The sequence below is a fragment of the Pseudochaenichthys georgianus genome, chromosome 1 (genome assembly GCF_902827115.2).
Source record: "Pseudochaenichthys georgianus chromosome 1, fPseGeo1.2, whole genome shotgun sequence".
NCBI lineage: Eukaryota > Metazoa > Chordata > Actinopteri > Perciformes > Channichthyidae > Pseudochaenichthys > Pseudochaenichthys georgianus.
This window is the reverse complement of record NC_047503.1, coordinates 8,163,856-8,181,739: the sequence shown is the minus strand read 5'-3', so window position 1 is coordinate 8,181,739 and position 17,884 is coordinate 8,163,856.

Genomic DNA, 17,884 nt, shown 5'->3' with positions numbered 1-17,884 from the left:
GGTACCCATGTACATGTCAAAATACTTCCCAAAGGTCAGTGAATACCACGACCACAACACCAGAGGGAGCTCCACAAATCATGTTAAACCCAGATTTGGCTCAAACAAGGGACGAAACACGTTTCGCAATTATGCCACAACAATGTGGAACGACCTACCCAAAGCTGTAAAGGAATGTGAATCACTACCCACCTTCAAAACCTCTCTAAAAGAGCACCTACGGGAGACTGCAATTCGAAACTGGCCCCTGTAAATGTCCAAACCCAACCCCCTACAATATACAGTTTCCCCCCCCCCCCAATGTATATACTCTCTTTGTAGACTATTTTTGTACTCACAAACAGTACTGTATGTTTGTAGATATGGTATGTCATAAATGTCTAGATGTAACAGTATGTTGTGTCTCGTCAGATCTGTTAGTATTATTTCTCTGTGAGTCTATATTGTCAAGTCCGTGTCTGCCATTTCCTGTTTTACTTTGTCATTTCTCATTTCAGGTAGTTCGATTCCTACCTTGCCTGTTTGTCCACGGACCTGATTACCTGCCCCGCCCTTATTGTTTGCACCTGTGGAGTCCCTTGCTTCTGTATATATTCTGTGTGTTCCCTGTGCCAAGTGCCAGATCGTTTTGAACCTTGTGAATGGATTACCTTGTTTTATCATCACAGTAAAACCTTTTTTTGAATCATCTTTTGTCTAGAGTCGTGCATTTGGGTCCTATCAGTTTTTGTGTGCTCCAGTCGTAACATTACGATCTGGCCAACAAATGGACTCAGCCGACTCTCAAACCCTGAGGGCAGCGCTCTGCTCTCAGGCTCAACGTCTACGGCAGCAGGAGGAAGAAATGAAGGACATAAACCAGGGAGTAATGACCCTGACTAGCAGCCAGAGTGAGTTTCGTGGCGTAGTTACAACACAAATTAATCACCTGGCTGAACAGCTCCATAATGTACTCACACGGTTGGATAGTGTGCCTGCCGCTCCTTCCAACGTGGCTGCCCCGGCCCCATAGCCTACAGCTGTTTTTTCCATGCCAGCTTCCATGATTCGTCTTGCTCCTCCAGCGAAGTTTTCGGGCGAGTCCGGTAACTGCAGTCCATTCCTAACGCAGTGTGACCTACATTTTACCTGCCAGCCTGCTGCTTTCCCCAGTGATCTAGCCAAGGTGGCGTTTGTTGTGTCCCACCTCACGGGAAGAGCGGAAGCCTGGGCTACGGCAGAGTGGGCACGGGAGTCTCCGGTGTGTAAATCTCTCCGACTATAAAAAAGATCTTTGACCGAACCACACCGGGGAGAGAAGCTGCCAGAGCCCTGACACAGATCTCCCAGCAGAATCAGAGTGTGTCTGACTACGCCATTGATTTTCGTACTTTGGCCACGGACAGTGGTTGGAATGAAGACGCACTATACGATATGTTTTTGAGCGGACTCAGTGACTCTGTGCGGGAATCTTCTTGTTCCTCTTGATCTTCCGCCGGATTTGGACAGTATGATCGCCTTGGCTATACGCACAGACACTCGGCTGCAAGAGCGACGGAGGGAGAAAGCCAGGAAAGCGCCACCTCCTGCACGATCTCCACTACGACCCGGATTTCGGACCCACAATTCCTCTACTACCGTGAAACCTGCTTCGGGGAACACAGAAGAGGAACCCATGCAGCTCGGAAGGGCCAGGCTGTCTCCAGAGGAAAAGCAGCGGCGCCTCCGGGAGCGTTTATGTTTCTACTGTGGGAAGCAGGGACATTTCCTGGGAGCCTGCCCGTTAAAAGACGGGGCTTACCAGTAAGACGGAGTGTGCTGGTGAGCCGATTGACAACCGCAGATTTCCCTTCACGATCCATGACCCAGGTTGAGGTTAGTAATAATGAGCACAGCATAGCTTTGAAAGTACTTGTAGATTCAGGGGCTGACGCTAATCTTATGGACCGGGGGTTAGCTAAACGTTTGAAAATTGCCTCCGTGCCATTGACTCAGACACTTGAAGCTAGCGCTCTGGACGGTACTCTCATGTGCAAAGTGACTCATAGAACCATGCCTCTTAAAATAACCATTGATCATGAACACTCAGAGTATATGACTTTTCATCTGTTTAATTCTGGGCTATCCCTGGTTGTGCAAACATAACCCTCACATTGATTGGCGGACTGGTAAGGTTTTGGGGTGGGGAAGCGAATGCTCTCATTCGTGTTTCAGGGGCAAGACTGCTGAAATTGTCAGAGAGCCCATTATAGACAATGACAGGGAACATGAAGATAATCAAGACTCAGACTTCCCTGACCTTTCGAACGTACCCAGCTGCTACCGAGATCTCAAGGAGGTGTTCAATAAAACTAAAGCGACATCCCTTCCTCCTCATCGCACCTATGACTGCGCCATCGATCTCCTGCCTGGGTCCCCCTTGCCCAAGGGAAGACTGTACTCTCTCTCAGCTCCAGAGAGAGAGTCTATGAGAGAGTACATAGACGGCTCTCTCAAAACGGGTCTTATCCGTCCCTCGTCATCTCCCGCCGGAGCTGGTTTTTTCTTCGTTGAGAAGAAAGATGGATCCCTAAGACCTTGCATCGACTACAGCCCCCTAAACGACATAACCATCAAGAACAGGTACCCCCTCCCGCTTATGACCTCAACGTTTGAACTGTTGAAAGGAGCTAGAGTTTTTTCAAAACTTGACCTGCGTAACGCTTACCACTTGGTGAGGATACGGGAGGGGGACGAGTGGAAGACTGGTTTCAACACTCCAAGCGGACATTATGAGTATCTGGTAATGCCTTTTGGTCTAACAAATGCACCTGCCGTTTTTCAGGCTCTCATAAATGATGTGTTGAGGGAATTTTTGAATCATTTTGTTTTTGTCTATCTTGATGATATCCTGATTTTTTCCCGTGATGAAGGTTCACACGTTTCGCATGTTCGTCAGGTATTAAGAAAGTTGTTGGACAATCAACTTTATGTTAAGGCTGAAAAATGTGAGTTCCACGTCAGTTCCACTTCATTTCTGGGTTTCATCCTGGGTCCTGACCAGATAATGATGGATCCTGCTAAAGTGAGCGCTGTGGCTGAATGGCCCACACCCTCTTTCAGGAAAAAAGTCCAACAATTCCTTGGATTTGCTAACTTCTACAGGAAGTTTGTTAGGAATTTTAGTTCTATTGCCGCTCCTATGCATGTACTCGCCTCTCCTTCTGTTCAGTTTGTGTGGATCCCACAGGCAGACCAGGCCTTCCAGAAGTTGAAAAAAGTTTTCACTACAGCTCCAATACTTACCATCCCGGATTCCCAACGGCAGTTCACGTGGAGGTGGATGCCTCCAACGAGGGCATCGGGGCGGTCCTCTCACAGAGGGCAGAGAAAGACAGTAAGCTCCATCCATGTGCCTACCTTTCCCGTAAGTTGACTGCGGCTGAACGGAACTATGATGTAGGCAATAGAGTTATTAGCCGTGAAGGTAGCACTGGATGAGTGGAGGCACTGGCTAGAAGGGGCAAAACAGCCATTTATTGTGTGGACAGACCACAAACATTTGGAGTACATACGCAAGGCTAAGAGGTTAAACTCCAGACAGGCACGATGGACCTTATTTTTCAATAGGTTTAACTTCACTCTCTCCTACCGTCCTGGCTCACAGAACGCCAAACCAGACGCGTTATCCAGGCTTTTTGACCCAGAGGCTCTTTCCAAGGAGACAGAGTCCATTTTACCGCCCACTCAGGTGATAGGAGGGGTGACATGGCCAATTGAGGCTAAGGTAAATCAAGCTTTAGAGGGAAAAACCGTACCCAGTGGTGGCCCCCCTAACCGTCTCTTTGTTCCCCCATCTGTCCGCTCTGATGTGATTCACTGGGCTCACACATCTGTATTAACATGTCATCCAGGTATCAGACGAACTATGTACATGATAAAGCAAAGGTTTTGGTGGCCTAAAATGGAGAAGGAGGTTACTGAGTATGTGGCAGCCTGCACTACCTGTGCTCGGAATAAGACCTCTACCCAGTCTCCTATGGGTCTACTGCAACCTTTGTCCATTCCAAGCCGCCCATGGTCTGACATCTCGCTGGATGTTGTCACTGGACTGCCGCCCTCTGCAGGTAACACCACCATTTGCACTGTTGTTGACAGATTTACCAAAATGACTCACTTTATCCCCATGCCCAAATCTCCCTCTGCTAAAGAGACAGCAGAAGCGCTCTTATCTCATGTTTTCAGGCTGCATGGATTTCCTCGAGATGTGGTGTCAGACCGTGGGCCGCAGTTCGTTTCCCAGTTTTGGAAGGAGTTCTGCAGCCTGATAGGAGCCACTCCCAGCCTCACATCTGGTTACCACCCACAGGCTAATGGTCAATCAGAGAGGATCAACCAGGAACTGGAGACGTGTTTACGGTGTCTGGTGTCCCAGAATCCCACAACTTGGAGCAAGCAGCTGATATGGGTGGAGTATGCCCACAACACCCAACCTACATCTGCCACGGGTCTCTCCCCTTTTCACTGCGCCTATGGTTACCAACCTCCTCTGTTTCCAGAAGTAGAGAAGGAAGTGACTGTACCGTCAGCACATGCCCTGGTGAGGCGGTGTCACAGAGTCTGGGCAGGAGCTCGCCAGGTTCTCCTGAAGAGTGCTGCTCGCATGAAAAAGACAGCAGATCGACATCGTCGTCCGGCACCTGCCTACAAACCCGGGCAGAAGGTTTGGCTATCTACAAGAGATCTGCCCCTGTGTGTGGCCTCCAGGAAGCTGGCTCCGAGGTTTGTGGGTCCGTTTCCCATAACGAAAGTTGTTAACCCGGTGGCTGTTCGCCTGCGCCTGCCCAGGTCCTTGAGAGTCCATCCGACCTTTCATGTTGCCAAAGTCAAACCGGTTCGGGAGAGTCGTTTGGTTCCCCCATCCAAGCCTCCTCCTCCCCCCCGGATGTTAGACGGCGGTCTGATATATGACGTCAAGAAACTGCTAGCAGTCAGGAAGAGAGGACGCGGCCGACAGTTCCTTGTAGACTGGAAAGGATACGGTCCAGAACATCGGTCGTGGGTACCAGCAAGTTTTGTTGTGGATCAGAAACTGATAAAGGACTTTTTCAGACTTAATCCACAGGACTCTGAGCCGTCCGGAGTCGGCCGTAGAGGAGGGGGTACTGTTGTGTCTCGTCAGATATGTTAGTATTATTTCTCTGTGAGTCTATATTGTCAAGTCCGTGTCTGCCATTTCCTGTTTTACTTTGTCATTTCTCATTTCAGGTAGTTCGATTCCTACCTTGCCTGTTTGTCCACGGACCTGATTACCTGCCCCGCCCTTATTGTTTGCACCTGTGGAGTCCCTTGCTTCTGTATATATTCTGTGTGTTCCCTGTGCCAAGTGCCAGATCGTTTTGAACCTTGTGAATGGATTACCTTGTTTTATCATCACAGTAAAACCTTTTTTTGAATCATCTTTTGTCTAGAGTCGTGCATTTGGGTCCTATCAGTTTTTGTGTGCTCCAGTCGTAACACAGTACTGTCTATCTGTATATCATGTATGTCATATGATGATTTGAAAATGAATCTAAAATGAAAATATAATCTATCTGTATGTCATGATTAATTCAAAATGGTTACCCTGATGTAAACAAGACGAAAGTCTTTCTCTGGTCTGCATCCCCTTAACAATTGTGTGTATTGAGCTGTACTGTATTGTACCCATTCTGCAATCTGTTAATAACATTTTCAAGAATGAAATGCTTGAACTCAAGGGCAATAACTAACACCAGTGTGAATTTGGTGAGATTACGACCATCCTGGCCACAATTTCACGGGGGTTGCCAAACCCGGCAACAACTCCTTTAGTTTGTTTACCTTTTCAGCGGGGATAGGCATTGTTCCAACTACCATTCTAGCCAATTTGAGCGCAAACAGCTGTCTTGCATTTTAGAATGTGTTAATGTGCTAACGCAACTGTTGACACCAACTGTTGACTCCACTGTTGTCCTCATAAAGTCCGCTATCCCGTATTCTGATCTTCTAATGTTTTAGAAAATCAAAATCAACAAAATCAGGTCTAAGAAGTACATGAAAAGAACTGCAAATGCACATTCAAACACATGCAGAAAATAACAGGCTCTCAGGTTGTCCCATCACACAGATGCCACAGGCACATTGCACCACACCACCCACACACACATAGCAGTCACACAACCCTGAGCTAAAGTACCAGACTGTCCTCCTGATGCCCTTCCTTCTCACAGTTGCTCCTCTTCAAGCAATCTAGTTACTGCAGTGCTTATGTACTCATCATTAAGCTCAGCTTTTAATTGAACCTGACGTCGTGGGCCATTGAGTCTGACATTATCTGTGGTGGCCTAAGCAATGTATGGAGAAATGGAACACAGTGCTCATTATAAGTTGAAGGAATCTTCCATCATCAATCAGTACAATATCCAGGTTAAAGCTCCTGTGCGTCCCTGTGGCTTATGAACAAACCTTTTGAATTGTCTTATTCGAATTTACTGGAGAAAGTCACCATTTGGCTGCATGTTGGTATTCTTGTGGTGAATTTTATAGTTAGAACTTTGGGCATTTGGAAATGAACAGGAGGAATGACTTGACCCCGGGCCGACACTGATCTACATAAACGGTGGTACAGGTTGTCCAGAAAGAATTCAGTAGTCAGAAAATATGAATGTTTTCCACTTCTATCCCTACAATCAGTTTGAACACAGTTTTAGTATGATTCAAATGCTGCTCAGGTGCACACAGACACATGCAGGGGAGACCAGTTATATAAAGTACAGTTAAAGAATGGTTATCTTTTTGTATCGATAATTTCGAGCTAATTCATGCCTAAGTTTTTTGATTATCTCTCTTCAGTCTGATTGTACACACTGCATTCCAAAATAGTGGAACAGCTGTACAAAAACTTAATCTGCAGCTTTCCTTAATTTAAGGGGTCCTTTTTGTAGCCTCTGGGCTCTGGCTACTATCCCGGGGAAGGAAACAATATCTAAATCTCTAGGAGGGGAGATCAGAACACAGGCATTACCACCAAGATTGTAATTTAACTGCTAAAATAATCTGGCACATGTGGCCAGTACGATTATTCAATTGATGTGTGTACTTTGTTTTCAAAAATAAAATGTTCTGGGCAACACAGGTGCCTTAATTGAAGAGGCAGTGTTGACAGGGAGAGACACAGGGGATGACAAGCATGAGATGGCCGAATTTGAACTCGAGTAAGTCCCAGGTCGGATTCAAACTTGAATCATCCAGACATTTTCAAGATGAATTTACACAGTGTGGACATGGTTAGGTAAAATAATTATTTCTGGTTCATTTAATCTGCTCTTGTGTTACCTTCTTATTTCTTAGCAGTAAGAAGAGTTGATGCATGATCTGAAAGTACTTTCTGTTTTGGCTTTTACTTTGAGAGCACATACATCCCCCCAAACTCTTGCCTTGTGTAGCTGTAACTCAGCCGTGGTGCCACCCTTGGGGCACTGCTGTATGAACACTACCTTGAGATGTCAGCAGAGCCAGCCCTGTCTTGGAATTGATCTCCTGGTAATCTCCCCCCTCCCCTGGGCGCCCGAGCATCTTTTGGCTTCAAACGATTAAAGACTCCATCAGCCGGCATCCCCCCCCAAAAAAAAAGGGGGCAACAGGCCGACAGGGGCAAACTCGCTACAACGGCCCAACACATTTCCATCAGGAGAAACGCACTGCACTTTCAAAAATGTGGCAAATGTAAAAACACAAATGTGCCAAAACACATGCAAGTTAAGAAAACTATTCATCAAGTTGACATCACATGCGCACAGTGTTTACTAATTTTATAATTCCTGAATGTTAAAAAGCACTTCAAGCCTAGCTGTGTGCATCACTTTTTATAGTCCTTCTTGCAGCATTTTTTTTTATATAGCCAGGCACGTGAAGAGGTGAAGGAACTCAAATTCATAAAGGGGCGAGTTGGCAATTTCTGTTACTAATTTAATAAAAATATGCCTGGAGTGATTATTTTTGTGATAATGCTAAAGGATTTATAAAATGTATTGATTAAGTGTTGAAAAACACATGATGGTTCAAACACTGCTTGATGACAGTTATTAATCCTTTGGAGCCCTGGGCTAATTTAGCCGTTTTTGCATACTTTTGATTTGTCTTACTAAACCCCATTAAGAAATATTTGGCATGTCAATGTTTGGTATCTTTCATTTAAGGACAACCTCACCTAAATAACCTGATAGTTAATTTTTTCATTTTGAGATACTATATGAAGATTTTGGACCCAAAATCACCTAAAAACAGATTTTGAAAATGATATTATTTTGTATATATGGGTAACACAAACATGCACAATGAAACAATTTGAAAGCTGTATATATACATGGGATGTCACTATGACAATGTGAAAGTTTGATTGTGGTAGCATGAACCTATATACACATTTTATGAACAAATAACAGGTGTACCCATAGGCGTTTTTTCCTAATTTCTCAAGTTCTGTCAACAGTGACACAGTAGGCACAATAAAACATTTAAAAGCTTAAATAATGTACATGGGATTTCATTCTGATAAGGCAACAGTGATTGAATCTTCAAAACTCTAAATCTATCTAACTATATCTAAATTCTCAATGTTTGTCTGTCACTTTACTTCAATCGCCGTCTCTCTTCATCTCCCGCCGTCTCTCTTCATCTCCCGCCGTCTCTCTTCGTCTCCCGTCGCCTGTCTTCGTATATCTTCGTCTCTCTCCATTTCCCGCCGTCTTGCTTCGGTTCCCGCCATCCCTCTTCGTCTCTTTTCATCTTGCTTCGTATCACTTAGTGTTACCTGATTACCTCACCCCCTCCCTGGTAAATACATCATGTTGAGCAGGATCTACAGTTTCCAGTTTTTTCCGTTTCGTAAAATGATACTGATGATACTGGGTCGTTTTGCATGAAAGAAAGACTGGCGTATAGTTTCAAGCCAGTAGCCTACTTTCGACAGAGAAACACGGCAATGTTGTCCGGACTGTTTTTTTTATGCGGCACCGGCTTGGTCAGGTCATGTGATCTGATCACGCCGGCGTGACGGTCGACTCCAAAAGGGTTAAAAAATAAAGGCAAATAAATAAAGTGTATTCAACACTAGAACTGCCAACGGGTCAATTTTACCCGCAGCTGTTTGTTGATTGTATGTAACTTTTTTTCAATAACATATTAAAGTCTCCCAGTCCGTGACTTTTCCTGAAAGTGTGTTTTGTAGCACCCTATGTTATTAAAAATTGTCAATATGAAGTCAGATTGAAAAAATTGCCAAAAAGATTGCCATTTATACCTATATCCGCCAGCGGGTAATATTTACCTCATAGAAAATGCAGCGTAAACATGACGTGTTTCTATAGCAATGCCTTTTGTCTACTGCGGTTCCTTATAGATGGATTGAGAGAGAGATAGATAGAGATAGAGAGATAGATAGATAGATAGTTATAGATAGATCGATAGATGGTTATAGATCGATAGAGAGAGAGATAGAGAGATTTGTACCTAAACAAAACACAAGTCTAACACCAAGCGTTTAAATCAGCACTGCTAGCAATATTTTATAGTTCATGCTATCTGCACAAGTCCACAGATTATATTGATATAAATTTCATCCCTGTGCGATCAAAACTCACTGTTCTACATGATAAATTAAAATAACATTGTACCTTGAAAATCAATAGCGGGTACATTTGGCCTGTTGGTGGTTTTAGGTATACAGCGACCTCTGGCGGTTCTAGTGTTAAGTCAAATCTCCTTGAATGATAACTAGCCCTCTGACAGAGACAGAAACTCTGAACTGCCAAGAATGATACACTTTCTTTCTCACCTCCATTTTCCTCTTGATATCTTCTCCATAAAGGCATTAGACAAAGTTATATATAATTATCTATATGCCTGCACACCTACTGCCTGAATGAGCTGTTCTTTGGTTCATTGGTTCTTTTTGTATTCAGTAGGTGAACAGAATAGAATATAATCGTTTAATGTCATTATACATGTACAATGAGATAAATAAATGCTTCTCCCTTTCAAGGGTGCCATCAAAAAAAAAACACATCACAACATAAGACAACAAATACACGCAGCATACATACTTAGGAATAAGGAATAAAGTGCAGTAATTATTTCGAGGAGTATAACAATAAAATCTATAATGTAATAAATAACAATAGTAGGTATGTATTTATAATAATAATAATAATAGTGATATATATGTATATATGTACAGAGTCACATTTATTTCACGTGCAGGATGATTAAGAGGTATGACTTTCAGGAGTTAAGAGCAATGATGGCTCTTGGAAAAAAACTGTCTTGAGTCTGTTTGTTTTGGATTGTATACACCTGTAGCGCCTGCCGGAGGGCAGCAGGTTGAACAGGTGAAAGACGGGGTGTGAACTGTCCTTAACAATGTTTTTGGCTCTACTGAGGCAGCGGGAGGTGTAAACGTCCATCAGGGAGGGGAGAGGGCAGCCGATGATCCTCGGTGCTGCTTTTACGACTCTCTGGAGCCTCATCCTGTCGGCCTCAGTGCAGCTGGCGTACCACACTGTGATGCAGTATGTCAATAGGCTCTCGATGGTAGAGCGGTAGAAGGTCACCAGCAGCTTAGTGGCCAACTTGTTCTTCCTGAGCACCCTCAGGAAGTGCAGACGCTGCTGGGCCTTCTTGATGACAGCTGTGGTGTTGTCCTTCCAGGAAAGGTTGTTGGTGATGAGGACGCCGAGGAACTTGAAGGTGTGGACCCTCTCCACACACTCGCCGTTAATGTCGAGGGGAGCGAGATATGTAGTATTCCTCCTGAAGTCTACGATGATCTCTTTGGTTTGTGTGGGGTTCAGTGCCAGGAACCTATATGTTCATAGTGTATGTGCTTAACTGTATTAAATAAAATAGAGTATTTATGTTAGCTCCGCTTTCATTTATTTGTTTAAACTTTAGTATGTGCTCATGTCAGTGGCGAGCCGTGACTTTTATACCTATAGGCCTTCTGACCCCCACCCCTTCCCTCGACAAAAAAAGAAAAAATAGTTATTAAGTCACAGCGTATACTTCAGCGGAATATGAAAACAACAGCCCGGGGTGCAAAACGCATCAATGAAAGCAACCCTCTACCACACAAAACACCTGTAAATAACCCAATTTCTGTTCTTTGAAATTGAAAAGGATATTGTGGGCATTGTGTTTGTTACTTTTGTTGCAGCTGTGTAGATGTCTTATATGTTTTGGGATGGGTGGCGCAGTGGTCTGTGCTTCTGATCATCAGATCAAGGGGGGTGCTGGGGAACTCCAGTTCGAAACCCGCTCCTGCCGCCGTTGTGTCCTTGGGCAAGACACTTCACCCGGAGTTGCTCCTGTGGGTAATGTCCACAGTACATGTATGATATAAATGTGTACTTGTAAAAGCGCCTCGATGACTTCGAGGCGTGAAGATGGATGGTGTGGCGCAGTGCGCTGTGCGCTGTGCAATGATCAAGACGCTGCTGCGTCTGTAAAGCCTTTGTGTCCTTGGGCAAGACACTTCACCTGAACTTGCTCCTGTGGGTATTGTCCACAGTGACCATGCATGTATAAAAAAGATGTGTAATGTGTATTTGTAAAGTGCTTTGAGCATCTGGAAAAGCGCTGTAATAAATGTAAGGACATTTTATTAATTATTATTATTATTAAGTGTAATTTGGCTTGGCTTCCTATTTTTTATGGGCATGCTTTTATTTTGAAGTTGTTGTTGCTATGGAAACAAGAACATTTTCACAGCGGGCGGAACTTGTCATAAAGTCCTCGATAATAAAACCCACCCATTTAGAGGGAAGATATGATTGGTCAATTGTACTGTCATTTGACATTACTCTCTCGTTCAGTTACTATAGCGGGCTCCTATCTTCACCTCGCAGAGACAAGCTTCTTTCATTTAACCCTTTACATTCAAACAGAAACTGAATAGGCAGATTCGAAGGATTTATTTCTTTGGACAGTTATTTTGGTAAAACTAATAAAAAATATTACAACATTTTTATTATTATTTTAATATCTTAGGCCCTCAGCTACTCTCTGAATATGCTGAATGACAGGCAGGTTTTCCCATGAAAAAATTGTCTTAGGAAAGGCCACATTTTGATACTAAAGATACAGAACATACATAACACACATTTTAAATCATTTTCCCTTTTATTTGCATTGCATTTGAAATTGAGGTAATCCAAAATGAAAGGAAAGTATCAGTTGACATCACTTTTTTATTGTGATACTCAGATTAGGTTTTTGAACACAATTTCTTTACAGGTAACTCATAATTTTAACGGAATACATTTGTAACCCTTAAATGGCAATTATATGAATACTTTGGACAATGCATTGATTACTATTGTTCACATGACACCCTTATTACATGAATACACCTCACCTATTACAGCCCTATTATACCGTAATACAACCTGTATTACTCGGTCATTACACCCATGTTACACTATTATTGCACCCTTATTACACACATATTATTCCCATGTAACACTGTTATTAGACCCATAATAAACCCATATAACACCAACATTACAGTAATATTACACTGCAATTACACTGTTTTTGCACACATTTTACACATGGACACAGTCTGTCAAATTAATATGTCCCCAAGGATCCTGTAAGGGTATAATTAATCCCTGTTCCCTGAATGCCTCAACAGGAGACGGGCAGCGTTTCAACTATCAGTCTGTTAGTGTTGTCTTAACTGTGGCCATCATCATTATTACCAATTTTAATATTTTAGGAGCCACAGTTATAAGTGTAAAAGAGCCAGCTGTAATTACTTATATCCTTTCTGCACTTAATTACTCACTTCGGCATCATTATATTCTGGAACTTCATAAGGTTACATCACTGCCAACATTAAGATCTTCATCTTTAATGATGTGGCCAGGGAAAGGAAAGTTTGGGGCTCTCTGCTGGAATTGCTACCTCCGCGACCCGATCACGGATAAGCGGGAGATGATGGATGGATGGATCTTTAATGACTCAGTTTCTCACTATTTTCGAGAGAATTCTCGACAAAATGGTCTCAATTACCCTCGGAAGGGGAAATAGAAATTACTTGCTTAAGTTTCTCCCGATTAAGTATTCTATAAATAATTTAGAGGAAAATACCAGAAAAGCTCATACAAAGTCTTTGTGAGAACATTCAAAGTTTAAGGATTTCTACATTTCTTAAGTTCCAAAACAGTCAACTAAAAGTAATTGGGGCTTATCATTTGGTAGAATCCAAATCTATTAATTGATTTGTTCTCACCAATTTAAGAATTGGAGCACTCCTATTAAAACCGATATCTATTACTAACGAAAGATCAGAGAAAGCTCATCATGAATTTGAGTTTTAGTCTACACTTTGACCTTTGCTAGTGTATGATGTTACATACCTGACCAGAAATGGCAATGGGCAAATGGGATTTCAATTGTATTTATAAGTAGCAGTGACACATTTACTTTTATATGACAGTAACAGTAAGGGATAGTTGCAAAAACCAAGCTGAACAACACAGAGTGGGGTTTGTAGGGGGGGGTCTCTTTCTCTCCTTAGGCGCTTTCACACCAGAGTACTCTTCCCCCCGAACTAGGCCGATAGGCGGGGGAGATTTGGTTTCACACCAAAAAGATCTGGAACTAGTCCCTAGTTTGCGCAAACCTTTTCACCCCCAGATAGTCCCTGCTAGAGAAGGAGGAAATGGTTCCTGGGCGTGTCGGCCACACAAACAATTTCTGATTGGCTGGGCGAATTGCAAACCACGCCCCGTAAAACTCAGAAAAGTTTTGTGAAGCCTCCATTTTATTTGCTCGCATTATCATTAGCGGTAACACTTTACAATAAGGTACACAAAATGTGCTCAAATACTCAAAAGGTTGGCCAAGGGCTGGAATGGGACTGAGGGGCGCAGGCTTCACCACCTGACTTGGTTTACCAGTGAGCTGGCATATGTGGCATGCTTTAAAGGTGACATGTCATGCTTTTCCGGTTATTACCCGTCCCCTTGTGTGTTATGAAGGTTTTTATGCATGTAAACGGTGTGCAGAGTCAAAACCCTCAAAGTACACCCTGTAGCGAGTAAAACTCTAACACAGAGAAGAACTCCCCAAAACGCCTCGTTGGTGAAACGTCATCATCCATTTGATTCTTCCGGGTACATCAGGACGTCATGTTGTAACCGGAACGAAATGGACCAATCCGTGGAGCCGTTACGTTAAGTCCGCGGAGCCGTTACGTTAAGCCCCCGCTGATTGGTCCAAATTGACCAATCCACGGACTTCCTCACACACACGCAGCTCAGCTGGTGTCTCCTCCGGGCTGCTGCTGATAACAGACAGTTGGGATTGCGGCGAAATTCTCTCTGCAGACCCATTCTCACAGCGTTTATCAACCTTTTTCTTCTCAATATCAAGCCACACTTATTGTTTTTACTTCGGCTGAGACTGTGTGTGTGCTCAGGGTGAGTTTGGCTGTGTTTCGCTGTGTATCGCTAAACAAGAAAATCACACCTCCACGGAGCTCAGCGCGATTCACAACGTGAAACAATCGGACGTTGTGAATCACCCCGAGCACACGTCTCAGCCGAAGTAAAAACAATAAGTGTGGCTTGATATTGAGAAGAAAAAGGTTGATAAACGCTGTGAGAATGGGTCTGCAGAGAGAATTTTGCCGCGATCGCAACTGTCTGTTATCAGCAGCAGCCCAGAGGAGACATCAGCTGAGCTGCGTGTGTGTGTGAGGAAGTCTGTGGATTGGTCAATCGGAGCACACTGGGCTCACAGGGAGGGGGGCAAGAGCTCCAACGAGCCGTTTAGTGGAGAGAGTGAATACACGTAGTTTACAGAGATGCTGTATGCGAAACAATGTGAGTTTGGAAAATTGCACAGTATTTTTCTATTGTAATATCCCTCAACAATGGTATTATGATCAGTAGAAAGGACCATGACATGTGACCTTTAATATAACTTGCAACATCGCGCTTTAACCGAGGCCAGATAAAATAGCGTAGGACACGGTCATAGGTTTTTTTTATCCCCAAATGTCCACCACTGTCATGCGCAGTTTGCAATACCACCTCACGAAAGCTACTCGGCACCACCACCTGAAAAATTGCCTCCCTCACAGCGTCACCAACACAGGGCACCCACTTACGTACCAAGTAAGTGGGTAAGTAAGCAAGTCCCCCTGAACAAAGTAACCCTGGGCTATGTCTCTGACCTTCTCTGCCGGCAACAACTCAGTCCACAGAGCAGAAAGAGATGAATCTTCCTTCTGACTCCTCACCCAGTCCTTCTTTGACACAGACGAAGGGAGATCAGGCAGTGAGACCACATGTACAACATTACTTTTGCTACACTCCGAAACAGGCGGGTCAGCAGACATTTTACGGCTCTGTGCACGCGTCACAGCACAAACTGAAAACACACTTGGAAACTGCAAACCGCTCTCATCTGGCTCCCCAGATGCCACCGGCCTGGAAACCACCACAGGAGGTGGCACACCAGCCCACACAGCACTACCAGCGAGATCGTTGCCAAAAATCATATCTACCCCATCAAGTGGCAACGTGGGACGTACGCCGATAGACACAACTCCCCGCACCAGCTCACAATCCAGCACTATGGTATGCCGTGGCACAGGGATCAAGCCCATATCCATGCCCCTCATTAGCACAAAATCCCCCGTATCTGTCTCTGACGAAAAAGGCAACACTGACTCAACAATAAATGAGTATCATTTTTTAAACAGTCTGAATTAAACGGCAGCTCTCAGCTGAGTGTTTACACACCTAATGGCCCATCAGCCACAGCTCTCTCCCCCCCCTGATCTTTCTTCTCCACCAGTTAACTGTAGGTTACTCTGAGTGACAAGCTTACAGTTAGTGAAGTAACACTTTTTTTTGTGAATCACGACCTGGCTGTTTCATTCTAACATAACGCTCCAAATGCTACTGTTTCCACTCGGACTTTAATACAGCTACACCATTGTTTGGTTTCCATGGTAGCGCGTCTCTTTAGTAGCGCACACTCCTTTCCTGTAAATTACAGGTCCAGCCAGGAAAAACAGTGCACTTCTCTTTCCCGCACTATCAATCAATCAATCAATCAATCAATCAATCAATCAATCAATCAATCAATCAATCAATCAATCAATCAATGTTTATTTATATAGCCCAATATCACAAATGTTACATTTGTCTCAGTGGTCTTCACAGTGTGTACAGAATATCAGTATGACAATACGACACCCTCTGTCCTTAGACCCTCACATCGTACAAGGAAAAACTTCCGAAGAAAATCCACAGTTTAAAGGGAAAAATGGGAGAAACCTCAGGGAGAGCAAGAGGAGGGATCCCTCTCCCAGGACAGACAGAGGTGCAATAGATGCCGTGTGCAAATTGAAAAGATAATACATTTGCAACATAGGTAGTCCAAATGTTTGGAAATGCATGTGTGTATAATAGGAAGATGAATCCACAAGGATATCCATCCAGGACCGATGATCCAGGACCACAGCCACGACTCGCGATCCAGGGCTCGCGATCCAGGACACAGGACCGCAGGATCATCCATGACTCCGGATCCCGGCGTATATAGACACCAAAAAGAAAGAAATTTGGGGAAGCTGGGTTAATCGGAAAAACATGAGAGTAGACAGGTATAGACAGAGAGAAGGAAGAAGTAAGATGTCCCCCGACAAACTAAGCCTATAACAGCAAAACTAGGGGCAGAATCTAATCAGCCCTAACTATAAGCTTTATCAAAAAGGAAGGTCTTAAGCGCACTCTTAAAAACGGATAGGGTGTCTGCCGCCTGAACACAAACTGGAAGCTGATTCCACAAATGTGGAGCTTGATAAGAAAAGGCTCTGGCTCCCATTGTACTTTTAGAGATTCTAGGAACAACCCTGCATTCTTGGAACGCAATGCCCTAGTAGGACAGTAGGGTATAATGAGTTCTTTAAGGTAAGATGGCGCCTGCCCATTAAGGGCTTTGGAGGCGAGAAGAAGAATTTTAAATTCTATCCTGTGTTCTATAGGGAGCCAGTGTAAGGCAGCCAGAACAGGACGAATGTGGTCCCTTTTCCTAACTCTGGTTAGTACACGAGCTGCAGCATTTTGAATCAGCTGAAGCGACTTGACTGACTTCTTGGTACTCCCTGATAATAAAGAGTTACAATAATCCAGCCTAGAAGTAACAAATGCATGGACTAGTTTCTCTGCATCGTTTTGAGGCAAGATATGCCTGATTTTTGCAATGTTACGTAGATGGAAGTAGGCGGTCCTTGAAATTGATTTTATGTGGGCGTTAAAGGATAAATCCTGATCAAATATAACACCAAGATTCCTTACAGTCTCACTGGAGGCCAAATTAATGCCATCCATAGTTAGTATATTTTTAGATAATTTGTTTCGTAGATTCTTCGGGCCAAGTACAATAACTTCAGTTTTGGTCGTGTTTAACATCAAAAAGTTTAAGGTCATCCACGTTTTTAAGTCCTTAAGGCAGTCTTGAATTTTATTTTTGAGTATCATCTGCATAACAATGAAAGTTTACAGAATGATTCCTTATAATATTGCCTAACGGAAGCATATATAATGTGAACAAAATAGGTCCGAGCACTGAGCCCTGTGGCACTCCATGGCTAACTTTGGTTTGCGTGGAAGATTCATCGTTAACACGTACAAACTGAGAGCGTTCAGATAGATAGGACCTAAACCAGCCTAAAGCAGTTCCCTATATGCCAACTAAGTGCTCTAGTCTTTAAAAATAGGATATCATGGTCGATAGTATCAAATGCAGCACTGAGATCGAGCAAAACAAGAATAGAGACAAGTCCCTTGTCTGAGGCTATTATAATGTAATTTGTGACTTTAACCAG